At 40.8% G+C, this 18,049-nt stretch overlaps 2 protein-coding genes across 6 annotated transcripts in view; one reads left to right on the forward strand and one right to left on the reverse strand.

The window, feature by feature from the left end:
* The window catches only part of TMEM266 (transmembrane protein 266), a 130,058-nt gene extending 121,276 nt beyond the window's left edge, over positions 1-8,782 (reverse strand). The window contains exon 1 of the mRNA XM_040493350.1: positions 8,663-8,782. The gene's annotated coding sequence lies outside the window, so the exon portion shown is untranslated. The remainder of the gene's footprint in view (positions 1-8,662) is intronic.
* A 103-nt stretch (positions 8,783-8,885) lies between these two features.
* NRG4 (neuregulin 4) overlaps positions 8,886-18,049 on the forward strand; it is a 190,242-nt gene continuing 181,078 nt past the window's right edge. For 4 of the 5 annotated variants that reach the window (XR_005795952.1, XM_040493353.1, XM_040493352.1 and 1 more), the window contains exons 1-3: positions 8,886-9,018; positions 11,522-11,583; positions 14,986-15,078. The gene's annotated coding sequence lies outside the window, so the exon portion shown is untranslated. The remainder of the gene's footprint in view (positions 9,019-11,521; positions 11,584-14,985; positions 15,079-18,049) is intronic. The other variant, XM_040493355.1, reaches the window with a different exon arrangement.

The raw sequence follows: 18,049 nt of genomic DNA on the forward strand, positions 1-18,049 counted from the left end.
GAAAGAAAGAAAGAAAGAAAGAAAGAAAGAAAGAAAGAAAGAAAGAATCAGCTTCTGGTAGGGAGAACCAGCTTACCTCAGGTCAAATATGATTCCCTCCAATGGTGATCAACTTAAGAGTTCTCCAGTCATTATTTTTTGTTTAATATACTTATTGTCAAAAGTATAAAAGTATTTGGGGCACTTAAATACATTTCAACAAAAATACCCCAAGGATGATTAGGATATTGCATTCGAGTTGTTGTATTCAGACCCAAGATCTTTTAGGAGTATGACAGTCTGAATTTCTGTAATTACTTTATTGGTTTACTTCTTATTTATTTATTTATTTATTTTTAAATTTTTTTTTTCAACGTTTATTTATTTTTGGGACAGAGAGAGACAGAGCATGAACGGGCGAGGGGCAGAGAGAGAGGGAGACACAGAATCGGAAACAAGCTCCAGGCTCTGAGCCATCAGCCCAGAGCCCGACGCGGGGCTCGAACTCACGGACCGCGAGATCGTGACCTGGCTGAAGTCGGACGCTCAACCGACTGCGCCACCCAGGCGCCCCGATTTACTTCTTATTTATGATATAAGCCACAACTGCTTATACAGACAATTGTAATGGTTCAACCGATGATTTTTTGATTTCATGACGGTACAAAAGCAGTATACATTTAGTAGAAGTTGTACTTCAAATTTTGAATTTGGATCTTTTCCCATGCTAGTGATATGCAGTACAGTATTTCCCCTGATGCTGGACAGCAGTAGCAAGAGGCAGCTAGCTCCCAGTCAGCCACAGGCTGTCAGGGTAAACAACCGATACATTTACAACCATTCTGTTTTTCACTTTCAGTAGAGTATTCAATAAATTCAGTAGAGTATTCAGTATTCAATATTCAACACTTTATTATAGAATATGTTTTGCATTAGATGATCTTATGCTAATGTAAGTGTTCTAAGCATGTTTAAGGTAGGTTAGGCTAAGCTATGAGGTCAGGTGTACTGGGTGTATTAAATGCATTTTCCATTTAACAATATTTTCAACTTATGATGGGGTTATGAACCAAAGATCTGTAGACACTAAATTTTCTCTACGTTAGTGATTTCAAACCCAAATTTACCTTTCAAGCCTATTACAATCTTCATCTTCACTTGATCCAAACTGTCCGAGTTCTGATATTTTGTGAATTGGGAAGACACTGAGTTTTCTGGACTGATCCTATAGAGCAGTGGATCTCAAATGGGGATGATTTTTACCCTAGGGGACATTTGGCAATGTTCGGAGACATTTTTGATTATCATAACCCCACTCACGCTCTGTCTCTCTCTGTCTCTCAAAAATAAATAAATGTAAAAAAATAAATAAAAAATAAGTTACTCCCTGTGCTCCCATTATTTTAGTGATTTCTATATATCCCTCATCATTCCAAAAAGGTTCTGAAGTGGTTAATTCTCCCTATGGTGTTGACTCAGTTTTCCCATATAAAGCTTACATGGGCTGTAGGACTGATCAATACAAATTTCAGTTTAGAAAGAAAAATGGTTTTGGAAGGACCAAGAAAAACCATCATGTTTTGGCAGTTAGAAGATAGGAGTTAATTCCTACTATGCACATAGTGCTATATGCTGAGAAGGGTATTTTTAAAAAGTATAAATCACAGCTGGTGTCCTTAAGTGATTTATAATTTGCCTGAAAGAGATTGGCTCGGTGCCCAAGGGAGGACATCTTCCATTACACACGGCCTGTGCTAAGGGCCTCCAGGTGGGCACAGCCCTTCTGGCTCTCCCTCCTCTGGCCAGGGAAGCAGGGGCAGAGCAGAAAGGGGTGAAGGTGGTCCTCAAGTGGGGACAGCATGGATAAAGTCTTAGAAGTGGGCACATATTGGGAAAGGCCAGGGGCAGTAACTAAACTTAATTACCTGCAGATACAAGGGAGTCTCTGAAGGTATCCAAATAGGAAGTTACAATGATCAAAGTTGGCAGTTACCAAGTGCTTTACTCTTTACCAGGCACATTCATTTAATCCTCTTCCTGACAGCCCTAATGACCTAACTATTCTTCTTCCCATTTTATGGATAAAGAAACTGAGGATGCGGGGGGCAGGACAGCTTAAATAACTCACTAAAGTCACACAGTTAGCAAGTGCTAGAGCCAGGGTCCAAACCCTGGCCAGAGCCTATACTCGTAACCACTTCTCCAGACTGCCTCTTGCTAGACAGGAATGATGAGAGCAGAGCAAAGACCAGATGCCTTAGAGGGTGCTGCCAACAGAACATTTCAAGGAGTAGAAGAAGTCAACAGGGTCAGATGTTGCTGAGCCATCAGGAACGAAATCTGAGAATCGGCCATCGGATTTGTGATTAGGCAATCACGGGTGACCTTTAAGAATTCCGTTTCAGTAGAGGGGTAGGAACAGGGGTTCCTTGTAGGATATCAAGGGAGGAGTGATAGCAGATAGAGCCCCCAGGGAAGAAACTGACAATGAAAGGACATGGAGAGACAGGAGAGAAATGTCCAAGCTTTTCTTTTGAGATGATGTCCCCAAACAATAGAACACTTTATTTCAGGGACTATAGTATATTTCACCCTGTTCTTTTGTCTTGGAAGGGCAAAACTAACAAAGTTGAGTAGTCATGGTTAAAGGAGAATTAGCAAGTGTCACAGAAATTGTTCATTAAAAACACTGCATCAAACTGAGGTACAATACAACGATTTAACTGTTTGAAGGGACACCATTATGGGTGAAAGGTTACTTGACTTTATATACTGCATTGGCTGGACACGATGGCAGTTTCGTAACTAAGGTAGGAGACCGTGAGGGAATCACAGATGAAAGAACTCTTTTCAGACCTGTTTTGAGCCAAAAGAGAGCAGCCAAAATGAATGTGTATGTTCTGGCTTTAGACTGAAATCCAAAGAACAGCTGCCTGATCCCAGTCTGGACTTCCAAAACCCTGGCCTGCAAAGAGCAGAATACTTATTAAAATTCTTTGTTTTAATGAGCTGTGGGAACATGCATTATCAGCCCCTGTCCTAGCTATGGAGTAGTTTTTATGATAAACCAAAAGCAGTTTTAAGGAGGCTGCATTTTTTTTTTGAAGGGGAATTCTCTACTGGCAGGTAATTCAGGCTGCCTAGGGCAGCAATTAAAGTCACAGAGGAGGAGGAAAACAGGAGGAGAGGAGGAGGAGGAGCCAGAGTGTGAGGCCACCCTGTGGCTGAGGAGCAGTTTCACTGACTTTATCCCATAACCATGAACTCCCTCCAGCACCCCAGTGTACTAAATTCAAAAGGGTTCTAAGGCTGACTTATTCCCCCAAATGCCCATCATTGTGCTGGGGCCCAAGAACTACTGCAAACCACAGATGTATGAAAGGTAACAAGAAGTCTGGGACTGCTTGGGCCAAAAGAATCTCAGGCTGTGATGCTGTTGGTACATGCTTCCTGCCAAAACTCAGACACACGAGCTAAGTGCTTTGGCAATGAACTCTCACACTCTGGCTTAAACAGGAAAGACACCAACAGGTATTTAATCTTTAAAAAATGCAACAGGCTGATGACGGTAATGCAGTGATTAATCTGCCTGTGTGTAGATTCTTCTTCCTTTCTAGTTAACTCAGGCCACTAGGAAAGTTGATGGAATCTGGTGTCTCCTTCTTTGGAAGTCTTCAAAAAACATTATGTATGCCAAATAGAGGGGAAACTACACAGGTCTCCTCTTCCTCTCTGGCCATCTCCCCCTGTACTTCCTGCTACCTTGTCACACATCCAACCCTCAGGCAACTTTCTTTCCATTTTCCTGAGTCTACCTGGGAGGTTCCTCTCTCCCAGACACCCACTTAAGAGTAAGATGAGATCTCTCCTGATTCTTCTCTACTTCCCTTGCTGTTCCCCACTGCTCACTACATGGAAGTGTAAGGGCTAACAGAAACAAGAAGAGTGGCAGGCTGGAAAGATTCAAGGATGCCACAGTGACTTGTCAGTTCTTTTCCTTAACATCAGGGTTCGGGAAGTAAACAAAATAGATAAAATCCCTGTGTTCTAGAGCCTTCATGCCCGGGGTGGGGGTGGGGCTGGGGGTGGGGGAGATGGGCAATAAACAAAATAACCAATTTATATGGTAAATTAGGAGGGGCTATGAATGAAAACAAAGCAGGGAGGAGAGCTAAGAATGCTCAGTGGAGAGTGCTTCATTTTATTTTTTTTTTTATGATTTTATTTTATTTTTGAGAGAGAGACAGAGTGTGAGCTGGGGAGTGGCAGAGAGACAGGGAGACAGAATCTGAAGCAGGCTCCAGGCTCTGAGCTGTTGTCAGTGCAGAGCCTGACGCAGGGCTTGAACTCACAGACTGTGAGATCATGACCTGAGCTGAAGTTGGAAGCCCAACCAACTGAGCCACCCAGGTGCCCTGAGTGCTTCATTTTAAAGGAGTAGTCAGATTTCAAGCAAAGCCAAAAGGCGGTGAGGGAGCAAACCAATCAGATATCTGTGGGAAGGACATTCCAGGACAGGGAACCACTAATGCTAAGGCTATGAGGTAGGGGGAACAGCAAGGAGGTCAGTGTGGATGGGCACAGGCAGAGTGCTATTCATTCTGTGTTCTGAAAAAGCCCTGAGTTTGAGCCACACTGATCTGGGCTTGAACTTAGCTTGGCTCCTTAAATCTCCTGTACCTTGGACTCCCCTGTCTCCACACCTATACACAGTTAACCACAAAGGATAACTGTAAAGGGTTAAAGGAGATACAGAATGTAAATCTATCATAGGACACAGATCGTGCCCAGTTCCTACCCACCACACATTAGTCTCTTGCCTCTTCTCCTGGTTACAGGGTTCCTTTCATCTAGCTCTCATTGCGGTTGAGCAAACATGTCTAGAACTATGCCATTCAAGGGTCTCTAGGAGTACAAAAAAGAAAAAAAAAAAACCCTGCAAACCAGTATGCATCTATGTATATAGTACCGTTGGCAAACAGTAATATTTTAGTATCCACATTCAAAAATCTAGAATTCACACCTAACTATTAATGCTGACTATTGCTGAGGAGTAAGATTACTAAAGATTCTAATCATTGATCTTCTATCTTCTATATTTATGTAATGCTTGACATTTTACAATGAATACATACTACATTTGCAAGCAGAAATCACAATATAGGCTAGTGTTGATGCAGAAGAAGTGATTTCCTGGCCCTCTCCTATTGAGTAGCCACCATTCCATCTTGCTTACCCAAGCAAGGCTGCCTGGTGTGACCTAACTTTAGGAACTCTTACACCTTCTATGTGGGGAAACTGGGTACAAATAAGGCCAAAGGGAGCTAGAGGGTTCACAGATCAGACCTGAACTACAGGTCTTATGGTGGGTGAAGGTCTTATGGTGGGTCTTATGGTGGGTGTGCCTGGCCAGCAACTGTGAACTCTGGTCCAGTTTGGAAACGGAATGGATTAACTTATGGATTGTGAACCATTTTCTTAATAAAATTAAAACTTTTAAAATGGCTGCCACCAAGGGGAGAAAAAGAGACTGATGAAAATAAAGTATCTTTAAAATAAGCTGTGAACTTCTTTTATGACTCAAGATTGTTGACCCTGAAAAAAATATCATTTTAAAGAATACTAAATTAAGAATACTATAACAAAAAACACATTTCACAACTAAGTAGTTTACAAGGTCAAAGAAAGACAAATAAGCCAGTTTCCAGTGTCTTACTCAATGATACATTCAAATGTGCATTACAATCAGTCATTGCAATGCATGCTAGCCATAGCTTGGCAAAATTTTAGTTGTTCTCACCTCCAAAAAACCCCAAAAAGACACTTGGTGAGAGGAAAAAATAATGCTTAAGCATCCATAGTTGACCATACAGTTTTTCCTAGTTTAACTTTTTTTTAATGTTATTTATTTTTGGGAGAGACAGAGAGACTGACCATGAATGGGGGAGGGGCAGAGAGAGAGGGAGACATAGAATCTGAAGTGGGCTCCAGGCGTGAGCTGTCAGCACAAACCCCAACACAAGGCTCAGACTCACCAACTGGGAGATCATGATCTGAGCTGAAGTCGGATGCTCAACTGACTGAGCTACCTAGGTGCCCCTTGGATGCTTTTTAATTATGAGATTTCTTACTGAAGAAGATAGTGATGCTCTACATAGGAAAACCCATTTCCTCTCCAGAAATCAAACAACACCTCTCTTTACTTTCTGCTGCTTCCCCAGTAACACCAGGACTCAACTTGAGTTTATCTGAAGCATAGACTGGAAATCCCCAGGGTGGGAAGACTCCATCTCAGCATTTCCATAAGCACTAGGGAATGTGCTCTTCCACAACTGAATGTTTTCCATGAGGCAAAATGGCTACACAAACTCCTTTACTGTCAACACAACACAGTATAATGAAAAAAGTAAGAATACGGTGTTCTAAAACCAGTCATATTGTCCAAGGAAGAAAATTTACAAGATAGTCTTATATTTCCTACCTAGTATCAGTCACCAATTTGTGATTACAAACTTGTAACTTCCATGGGATATCATTTTCAAATAATCCCTTATATTTACCTATACCTTTTTCACGACCATCTTAAATATGTGACCTGAATATAAAAGTTTGTAGCCCCATAGAGTGCTTTTTCCATTGATGCAACTATAGCAATTTCTAAGTCTATGGAGAACTACTAGGAATGTGTAGCAAAATCCAATATTTGCATTATAATAATGCGCTTGCAAAAAATGATTAAGTAGACATCCATAGCTGAATGCACAGATACTAAGATTTTCAAATGAATAACTGCTACAATCGCAGAGACTGGATTATGGTCCGTGACTGGTATGGATTCCTTCACCCCATTAAGACACTCACATTCAAGTGTGATAGGTAATGTTGTTCTTATGACTAGCAGTGAGACCAGAAGCCAGTGTGCAGGGTGGCAAGACTGGAGTGGGATGCAATAATGAAAAACATGAGTGACTCATTCTATCTGATGCATATACATTTTACAGATTTAAATCTGAAGGGAAACAACTTTTTGAACTTAACTGCTTGTTTGAGAGAGTTAAATGGAAGCATGTTTAAGACACCATTTTTTATAGGCTCAGTGCCACCTCAAAAAATTCCACAGACCCATTCTGAAACAACAGTTTCTCTTACTGGAAAGCTGCAAAGACTGATGTGGAATCTATGAAATGGAAAATCGGATCCAAGCATGTATGCTCATGCATAAGCTTGATCTAAATGCAAATGTAGATGCAGCAGCAGCACCAGGGTTAAAGGTTCCTTCCAATACCCCTCCACCTCCAGCAATTACATGCTTTTGAGTGTGCACCTTTATCGTGGCTCTGTGTGACCTTGGGCAAGTTAGCTAACCTTTCTTAGTCTTAGCTTCTTCATCTTCAACATGCAGATAATAGGTTTGTTTTAAGGACCAAATGAGATTGTGCACAAACAGCCTTTAGCTCAGTACCTGGCACATATGAGCATTTAAGAATGTGTCCTCATGATTAGATATGGCACACAGACTATATTTTACAAGCTATTAGTTCTACTGCCATATCCCAATGTCTTGTGATAACCACTTATATTCTACGCTTCTAGTTTTTACTATTCTTTTTACCACAGTGAAAACATATATCCCGCTTTTCCGACTGATGCTTGAAGCAAGGTGAGAAGCTAGGAAATAGGTAACATACACACTAAAGAAATTTAGTTTCTAGGATATGATGTTATTAAGTTTATGGAATATAAACAAATCATGTAATTTATAACATATGGAGCATCATATCAGAGGTTTTATTTTAAAAGAAACAAAAGCCAAGCAGTATTAAAGAAGATAGGAAGAACCAATATGGGCTTATCGCTAGGTATTAGTGACTGAAGCAAGGGTTGGTGGGCTAAATTATGGAAGATTTCATGGGGTCTGACTTCCAACAGGTGGCAAGCTTTAGTCATCTTCAGATGCAAAACCTTAATGAGTTTGAGTATGCAAGTCTGGAGGGTTCTGTTCAAGGCCTCCTCTTGGCAACCAAGGGAAACAATTTTCGGGGTTTAAGCCTCCTTGGCAAGTTAGCAAGCAGGGAACTGTATGCCCTAGGTTGCACCTGTCCCCTGAAGGGGATTCTGGCCTGACGGTGAAAACCCACCATCCTTTCCTGACAGCCCATCCTGCCGCTGTAGCGCCTCCAGACAAATGGGGGAAGCCCAGTAGGAAGTGGTCACGACCAACCAAGCCACAAATGCCCAGGGTGTGGGATTTCCATTTCAATACCACGCCTGAAAACCGAAAATAGGCGCCACTCATCCCATACTGCAATGGGATTCCCCCAGCAGCAATCCACCCCCCACACCCCAGCTTGCATGTTTTATTAATAAATGCAAGATGGCACACGGAGGCAAAGAATGGGAGGTAAAACATCTGCAGCTGGACCCGAACCAGAGCAGTTTGCAAAAATAAATAAGGAGCATGTGACGAGAAGCAGATTCCCAGGCTGGCACTGAAGTCCTGGGTTGCCCCACGCACCCTCCTCTTGCTCCCCTGGCGAGCGGGGATGAAGGTCAGCGGTGAGATCCCAGCCCTCCCGGACACGCATCCTGCAAACCTCGACTGGCCCCTACCTCCGGCCCGGCCACAGGACCCGGACACCGAGGCGGGGAAGCCCCGGCCACGGCCGGCTTCGAGGACACATACCTGCTGCCTGGGCTCGGGATTCGCTTGGCTCTGCAGCGGTGCCGGCCGCAGCTCGCGCTCCCGGGGCTCCCCTGTCCGCCCCCCCGCCCCCTCGCGGCTCTGCCGCTCCCTGGGCTCCTCCGCCCACCTAGCTAGACGGTGTTCCGCTGGCTCCGGTCCGGCGGCTTACCCGGGCTCGCGCCTGCGCCCTCGCCTCCCGCCGTCCGCGCGCGCGCCCCCGGCGGCTGCGGAGCGGCGGCGCGGCTGTCTAGGAAACAGCAGTCTCGGCGGGTCCGGCTGGCGGCTGCAGCCGGGCAGGGGGCGGGGGCTGGGCAGCCACCAGGGCCCGATCGCAGCGCGCCGGCGTCGTGGCGTGGGTGAGGGGGTCGCGCGGCCGAGTCGGGGGGCGGGGTGGGGGCGCGTGTGCATGTGTGGAGGAGAGGAGGGGGTAGCGAAGGGAAGATCTGAGCTGGAGGCGGGCGGGGCGCCTCGGGGAAGCAACAAGTGCGCTGGCCGGCAGGGCCCCGCCTGGGGGATTTCGTAAGATCAAGCTAAGAAACCTCCTTTGGCTTTGGTGCAGCGCTTTGCAGTTTCCCGAGCTCTTTGCCGGTTTTTCGTTACATCCGCACATGGCACTCGGTGAGGGAGCGAATGGCAGGCATTACCCTCTACGTTTTGAGGCCACCCAGGGGAAAACCACCTCTTTCTGGCCAAGGTCGTAACAGAATCAGAAACCCCTGACCCTCCATGTGCTGTCTTGGGATAAAAATACCTAGCAGAAGCCTCATTTGATAGTCTCAGCCCAGGACCCTTGTAGGGCAGTGTTTCTCAACCTTTTTTTCCCTATCCATTATCGTCCTCTTAAGACACTTAGACATTTTGCTCACGAATCGCCGCACCCCCACATGAAATTCAAATATGATTGATAAACTGTATAGTTATTTACAGTTAAGTGTAGCTGAATCTTACACATATAGTAAGATTTCACCCCTTGGAGATGATACTGACCTCATTGAGTTCTAGGACCATAGTTCTTGGTTAGCAGGTGGGTAAGTGGAGTAGGTGAGGATTCTGGATGCAACCACAGTTTTTCTCTGTAGGTTAAAAGAGTCCTCGCATATACATGCACGAGTCTAATGTCTGCAGGTGCCGTGAGCAGTGGAACATGGTCTCTATGGCAGCTTCTGGGATTCATAGCTTTTATTTGTAGTCTGTATCAACTCATGCCAAAAATACAGCCATTTTCCTATGGGGTCCTGACATTTTTGTTAAGATACTTGAAAAGTTTGGAAATCTTCCTTTCTAGGACACGTCAGTGTAGCCTTTGGCTCTGCAGACAACCTTATTTTCTGGATCTCCTACCTCTTCTGAAGCAGATTTTGGTTTTGTTTAGGCCCATTTGGCCTCCCAAGGAGTGTTTTTGTCATTCTTGCTTCCTCCTCCCCTTCTGCTTTCCTAGCTAAAAGATGAAAATTGTGGAGTTGAAAGAGTAAAAACCTAGGTCAAGGAATTGCCCCAGGGGCTGCATCATGCTCTTCTCAGACTCAGGAATGTCTGGGTAGGGTGTGAGTATCTAATTTGGCAAGCTGGGAATAGGTAAAATTTCTTTTTCAGGCCACCCCTCATCTGTGTTTCTTACCCTAATGGTGCAATTTCAGAGGGAAAAAAAGCCTTGGAGGTGATATTTGTAGAAGCTACCTGGGTTGCCAGAGAATTTTTCTTCTACATTTCCAGAAGAAAGAAATGTGGACTGGAAGGGAGAAAGTGGGGATGTGTCAAGAAATCTTGGGAGGATGGATGAAATGGGGGTGAGGGGAGTATAGTTTTCTGACCGGGTGGAAGCATTTTAATTACACTCAAAAAAAGGTGTAAAAAAAAAAAAAAAGCCTTAGCATAGTTGGCCAACATTGTTATCCACTCTAGTTTTCCCCCACTTAGTAGAACTTTAAAGATTTGATTAATACCGTTGAAAAGCACCCAGTTACAATGCTAGTTAAAAGAGTAGGACAAGTATTTTGAAATTTACAGACAAATTGGAACATCACTTTAGTTACCTGGAGGCTTTGTAGTCTAATACAATTTTTGGTTCCAGGTACAATGCTACTTCAAGGGAACTTTCTGTCTACATGGCTGTTCATAAAGACAGAGAATGAGAAAACTATGTAGAAATTGCGTACTAACATCTTTTACCTGTATCTTCTAAGTGTGGTGCCCCAACTCCCCCCCCCCCACCCCCCGTTTTTTGGTAATCTGAGTTTATGGAAAATGTAGGTGCAACCATTTTAGGTGGTAGTGTGAAGTCAAAAATCCGTGAACACCTATAATTTGTCAGCTCTATGCTGACCCCTGGTGGTATCCTACTTCACAGCACATACTCCAAATTAAAATCTTTGCCCCTTTAGGTAAATTATACAGGGTGTTGAAAACAGAGATAGGTAGACAAGATGGCGTTCTGCTTTCTCCAAACTTGTCCTGTTCTTGTTTTCAGATACCCCTAACACCCAGAGGAGGACTAGCCCTTGAGGCTGATCAGTTTAGAGGAACTGAACAGCTCTGGCAGGCCTCTTTAGCTTGTTCTTAAACTTGCCTACAAGAATCACTTGGGGACTCTTGTTTAAAATCAGATTCTGGAGCCTTACCTCAAATCCATTAAAATCTAATCTGCAGGAAAGTGGCATGTGATTTTTATTTTTAACTGCCCCAGGGGCAGTTTAACTGTTTAACTGTTTAAACAGAACAGGTATGCTTCAGAAGACTAGGTAACTAACCAGAGGGAATTTTGTGGGTGAGGGAGCCCCCCAGCCATAGGAAAATGGGGTTATCAAGCCGGAGTGGAAGAAATTAACTGGGTTTAAGCCTTGTATGTCACTTACTTGCCAGACATACCCGGTTTTAATGTGGTTGTAATTGGCATAATATCCCATACCAAAATGTCTTTTGAGGTAAGTCCGATTTTCTTTAAGTTAAAAAGACTCTTTCAAGAGTACTAGAATCACATAATCAGAAAGTTTGTGCATGTATGCCGCTGTAAGATTATGAGAGGGCAGATTAGAGATTATGTTGATCTTGTGAATATCTGAAAAAAGATTGATATCAGGGTTAAAATTTGTTCTCTTGAGGTAGTTGCTTGTAAAAATGGAACATATAAATCTGATGCCACATGATTTGTGAAATTTAATACCAGGAGATCTTAAATTGTTAATGTTTATGTATCTGTTTTAAAACCTTTTTTAAATGTTGGTTTATGATGCTTCTTCATTTATTTGGAACACACAGGGAGAAGGCAATCTGAGTTAGTGAGAATCCTGAAAAATGGAATACATGTGACTTTGTGTGGTACTTTTTTAAACATTTAAGTATAGACAATAAGTGCTAACAAAAGAGCTCTTAAAAAATCCTGCTGAGATGGCTTTAATGAATAAATATGATTGAATTAAAATCAGCAAAATTCATGTGCATACAGTCTTGTGTGGATAAAACACAAAGCATACTACCATACACGCAGTAGGTGTTCAATTAACATTCTTATTAGGGGCGCCTGGGTGGCTCAGTTTGTTAAGTGTCCGACTTCGGCTCAGGTCATGATCTCACCGTTGGTGGGTTCGAGCCCCACATTGGGCTCTGTGCTGACATATCAGAGCCTGGAGACTGCTTCAGATTCTATGTTTCCCTCTCTCTCTGCCCCTCCCCATCCTGTGCTCTGTCTTTCTCTCTCTGTGTCTCAAAACCAAATAAACATTAAAAAAATTAAAAATTCCTATTAAAAAGGTTTTCTTACAAGTAGGTTAAATATAATTCAGCAAACCCATCTTCAGGGATAGTACCGTGATGGTAGATTCAACCTTGAGCAGTGGCATTCAGAGAGTGGGGCAAAAAGGGCATCACCTTGGGTGTAGGCAGTAGTAATTCTCATTGTCCTTAGAAAATCTAAACTATCACAAACCCACTAAAAGTTTGTCTACTTCTTATTACTGGTAATTTTTATGTATCAGAAATTCTAAACAATGTCGGTGATAAAAATCTATCAGTCTAAGTTCTAAACAATTTCTCTAGCTAGTTTTAATAATGTATATATAAGCTGTAAGCACATTTTAATTACTATTTAATAACTATATTCTACATGGAAGTTAATTCACAGAACTCCCAGTTATACAGTTGGCCTTCAGTAAACATAGACTCATCTATATGGGTATTTCCCCAAGTAGATTCATAACAGTTCAGGGTAATTCAGAGCTTTGGGCACAGTTCATGTCTACAACTCCTTTGGTCTGTATCTCTCATTTAAATAATTCTTAATTATTAATAAACGGTGGTAGCACAGTGATTATAAGGATGAAGAAACAGAAAATGATTGCTTCAGTGTTGTTACTCTGTGTGACCAGTTACAGTTTTCATTTGTATGGTAAACTCAAGAGTAAAACAAAGTGCAAACTTGATGGTGTAATATTTTGGGTTGGTAAGTACACATTTTAGTTCATATGTGAAATCATTCTTTTAAATAATTGAATCAGAATATTTTTAACTTTGAAAATTATTCTTTTTGTTAATATTTGCTTTAAAACTAAAGAACAAATCAAGAGACTAGGAGGTGTAATGTTTTTATTTAGTATGTCAACAAACCAATATGTAGGTTTAAGTTTTTCCTTTTTTCAAAAACATTAATTCCATTACTTTTTTGGGGGTACTATAATACTTATATTGGCATAGACGTGGAGTTGAATAAAAGAATTTCATGATCTGTTTCTTTCCTGGATATTATTTGTTTCATTTCATGATCATTACTTGAAATAATTTTGTCACATAGGAGAGGAGGTGTTAAAGGCAAACCCCCTCTGTATGTCATGTTCTGAATATACCATTGGGCTAAAATTATCACAAAGTGGATAGTATTCAAATGAATTGAGCTTTACTATAAGCTTAATATTTGGAACTTTACTTGTTCTTCATGAGGAAACTGTTCTTTTGGTTACATAATTCATGTGTCAAAATGGAATATCAATGTATATATATATTATATGTGTGTGTGTATAATGAATATATATGTATATAATGAATATGTATGTGTATATAATGAATATGTATATAAGGAAAATGATCCTATATTCCAACTATAGTAAGATTGCTCTATTTTAAAACTTAGCAAGCACATGACTATGTGTTTATTGATGGAATCCTTTTTTTCTTAAAACAGCCCCTATTAGGAAGGTATAGTTATAGATGAGAAAACTGAGGTACAAAGGGATTAAGTAACTTGCTCAAGATCACATAGCTAGTAGGTTCAGGAACCAAGATCCTGATTCAGAGACCCCAAGTTCAACCCCAGTGCCTCAAGTGACTCACATGTATACATCAAATTGTGCCTCAATGAGTTTTTGATGTTTTGCAGTTACAAAATTACACTATTAATAAAACTTTTATGTTCATTATTTGTAGGACTACAGAAGGAGCATAAACTTCTTTGGGATTGTGCGTTCCAAAAATTGGCTTGTTATAAAAACTTATGTTATTCATATATGCTACTTTTATATAATTAAGGTCTTGTGAGCCACTGCCTTTATCTTCTCAGTGCCATATAAAGTAAAGCCTTTTGGGGCATGGGAGTTTGAAAGAGGAAGACAGATAGATGATACTGTATGCCACTTTCCTCCTTTTTCACGAAGGTTACTACCTTATTGAAATGACAATTCTTATGAACTCTCTATGCATAATATTTTTTCTTGGTAGAGACATAATACAAAAAATAACTTTTATAATAAAAGAAATATAATTCCTTGCCATCCCCCAGAACTCCCTGCTTGAAAGGGCATTCCCCCATTCAATACCCTTTTTTTTTTTTTTAATTTTTTTTTTTCAACGTTTATTTATTTTTGGGACAGAGAGAGACAGAGCATGAACAGGGGAGGGGCAGAGAGAGAGGGAGACACAGAATCGGAAACAGGCTCCAGGCTCTGAGCCATCAGCCCAGAGCCCGACGCGGGGCTCGAACTCACGGACCGCGAGATCATGACCTGGCTGAAGTCGGACGCTTAACCGACTGCGCCACCCAGGCGCCCCATTAATACCCTTTTAATAAAATTCTATTTCCCTCTTAATCCAACTTTTAGCCTTGTATTTAATAATGAATAGTTTTCCTGTGGCTTAAAAAAAAAAGGTTGGGGAAGGAGGAGAAATTAAATATATTAACAAAGTAAAATTTCTGCTAGGGTATCACTAGGTAAAAGAAAGGCTCATATGAAATTGGTAAACAGATTCTACTTTCCTTCTCTTCATATGTTACTAAAATTGTTACGTAAAATATTTCCCATTTTTATGTTTCTTTATGGCTGCCATAATTTCTATCAAAGCAGAAGAAATAGAGGTGAACTATAAAGTGAGAGCCAGTTGCCTCTCTACTCTGCAATCTAGGAGGAAAAAAGTTTCACCCAAGGACAAATCAGGTAAGTATTTGTTAATTCTTTCTAATGTTTTGGAACCATACATATAGCCATGATTTGTCAACTGTAACCATAGATTATGGGTTTAAATTAACTAAGAGACAATAAGGTAGACTCCACAGTATGGAAGTTCTGTAACTTTTAATTTATGGAAGCTGGAGTCTCATTTCAGAAGCCTGTACGTGTAGAATCCTGTTCAATTATGTATTAACTATAAAAGCATTACAGACAACAAAGTTCTGTAAACTGGCTAAATCTAAGTCTGGTCTTTGTGATTTAAAAATAATACGGGTAGAACTAAAGAAGGTTAAGAAAGTTTTGGAGAATAGGAGTCTGGAAAATAGTCCAAGTTGTTGAGCTTAGAAAACAAAGCCTAAGAGGTAATCATACTTTTCAAGCAGGTAAGATATTGTCATACTGAGAATGGCACCTGTCCTTTTCCCATCTCCTTAGGGGAAACACAGCAGGATAAATTTACATTAGAAAAATCAAAGATTTTGAAATTAAGATGTTTAAGATTAGAAGGATTTATGTTAGGAAATTGTAGAATCTGTTTTATAAAAGGTCTAAGTAGCCTGATCATCTGCCAAGAATAGCTTATACATCCATCTAATCCACTTATACATCCATCTAATTTTATGATGCTATGGTTGATTTTGAAAAACACAGTGATTTATGTCTAAGGCAGTAGCTAACATGGTATATTTCTAATGATAGAATATGTAAATTTACAGAACTTGACTTCAGGAGTATCATGGAAAGTTATAAAGTTATTTTATGAGCCCAGAAATAGTCATATATTTTATTCAGTTCCATTGTTGGCCATGTGACCTTTATTAACATGTTTAATTTTTCTGTTTCATATATGAATATATATTAACACTGACAGAAATGGAATTATGGACTCTTAATGAATCACTTTTATCAAGACTCAAGAGAAGGATGGGAGGATAAATTTAAAGATGAGTGTGTTCAGGATTGTTGAGGACTGCTCTCTGAAATGTGCGATAAGGTGGCAATGTCAAACAATAAGTGGACCACGGTCGGATAATCTGAAAATGGCATTTGGGAACAAAGACAAGACTGTTCTCACTTCTTTCCATTGATTCTGAGAAACAGGGGAAAGTAAGGACTAAATAGTTATATTGGAAAATGCACCTTGTGAGTTAAAGGAAAACCAGATTTTTATTAAAAATGAACTGCAGAGAAGTAAAAAATAAACTTAGGATAAAAAGAGTTTATCCTTAGAGAAATGGACTCTAGGGGCACCTGGGTGGCTCAGTTGGTTAAGTGTCTGACTTTGGCTTAGTTCATGATCTCACAGCTTGTGGGTTCAGGCCCCTCATCAGGCTCTGTGCTGACATATCAGAGGCTAGAGTCTGCTTCAGATTCTGTGTCTCCTGCTCTCTCTGCCCCTCCCTGCTCATGCTCTCTTCTCTCTCTCTCTCTCTCAATAAATAAACATTAAAAAATTAAAAAAAAAAAAAAAGAAATGGACTCTAGTCGATGGGGAATGGGATGGAGAGTTAAGAATGGCTTGAGAAGTCGAAGAATTGGAGTGAGTGTGATTTAGGGGGGTTGAGTGTGAAGATGTGATGGTCAGAGGCAAAAGGAAAAACAACATGTTGATGGAGGTGACTAAAACAGAAATGAAGGTAGTATTTGAGTTAAAGAGAAAAGTAGGCACATGTTAGAGGAAAATCAGGGCCATTAAGAGAATATTTCTTTATGAGCAAGAAAATATTAAAGATGACCAGTTATGTATACTGAGGAAAATGGGAGAAGATAGTAATTATTCCAGGCCTGAGAAGGGCACATACATGTGAAAAATCACTAGGCTGACTGACCATTTATTTCAAGAAGAGTTTTCCTGGGACAGTGTTCAGAGACTTAACTCTGTTTGGATGTTGATTGTAGAGTGTCTAGTCTTCAAAGCCATAGGAAACCTTTAGAAAGGCTAGGGTACTAGGGATAACACTAAGGGGTTGGGTTGGAAAGCTGTGATTTTTATCTTCTTTATATCTCTGTAGAGCTGTAGCATTTTGTAGGAGACCTGGATAATTCAAGACTATTCTTAGCAGCAAAGAATGGAAAGTTTGCTATGGCCACATGGCAGTAGCTTAAAAGAGTTATTTTATTTTACTTTTTTAGAGTGCACAAGTGAGGGAGAGGGGCAGAGGGAGGGAGATCTCACAATCCTGGGATCATGACCTGACACAATATCAAGAGTGGGATGCTCAACCAAGTTACTCAGGTGCCCCTTGAAAGTTTTTTAAATCACTCACCAGTCAGCTTTGAAACTGTAATTCTTGATGAATTATTAATTTGGGAGAATCTGTGTTATTTCAAATTTTATATATAAAATGAATATTATCAAATCATTTCCTATTTGCGTAAAATGCAGCCATGCACTATTTAGGTTTTCCCATTAAGAGTAATGATAGCTGGGATACCTGGGTGGCTCAGTTGGTTGAGTGTCTGACTCTTGATTTTGGCTCAGGTCATAATCTCATTGTTTGTGGAATTGAGGCTCACGTGGGGCTCTGTGCTGACAGCATGGAGACTGTTTGGGATTCTCCCTCTTCCTCTCTGTGCCTTTCCCCTCAAATAAATAAATAAAGTGAAAAAAAAAGAGTAATGATAGCTAACATTTGTTAACTGTTTCTTATGTGCCAGGCACTTTACATGTATAGATTCATTTTCTATTCAGAAAACTCTTTGAAGTAAGCACTATTATTCTGCCTCAAGCTGCCTCATATAGGTGAGGAAATTGGGTGCAAAGATTTTACCCAGTGTCACACACTTATTCTGTGGTGGAATGCTTCAGTGTGGAACTGGGATTTGCATTCTATGTCTCTGGTTCCAGAATCCATGCCCTTAACCCTTATACTACATACCTATGTATATATACTTACACTTATACATATATTATGTATAATACATATGTATATAATTATACAGATGTATACATAAT

Source organism: Herpailurus yagouaroundi, unplaced genomic scaffold (assembly GCF_014898765.1).
Source record: "Herpailurus yagouaroundi ecotype Mexico unplaced genomic scaffold, PumYag 184, whole genome shotgun sequence".
Classification (NCBI taxonomy): domain Eukaryota; kingdom Metazoa; phylum Chordata; class Mammalia; order Carnivora; family Felidae; genus Herpailurus; species Herpailurus yagouaroundi.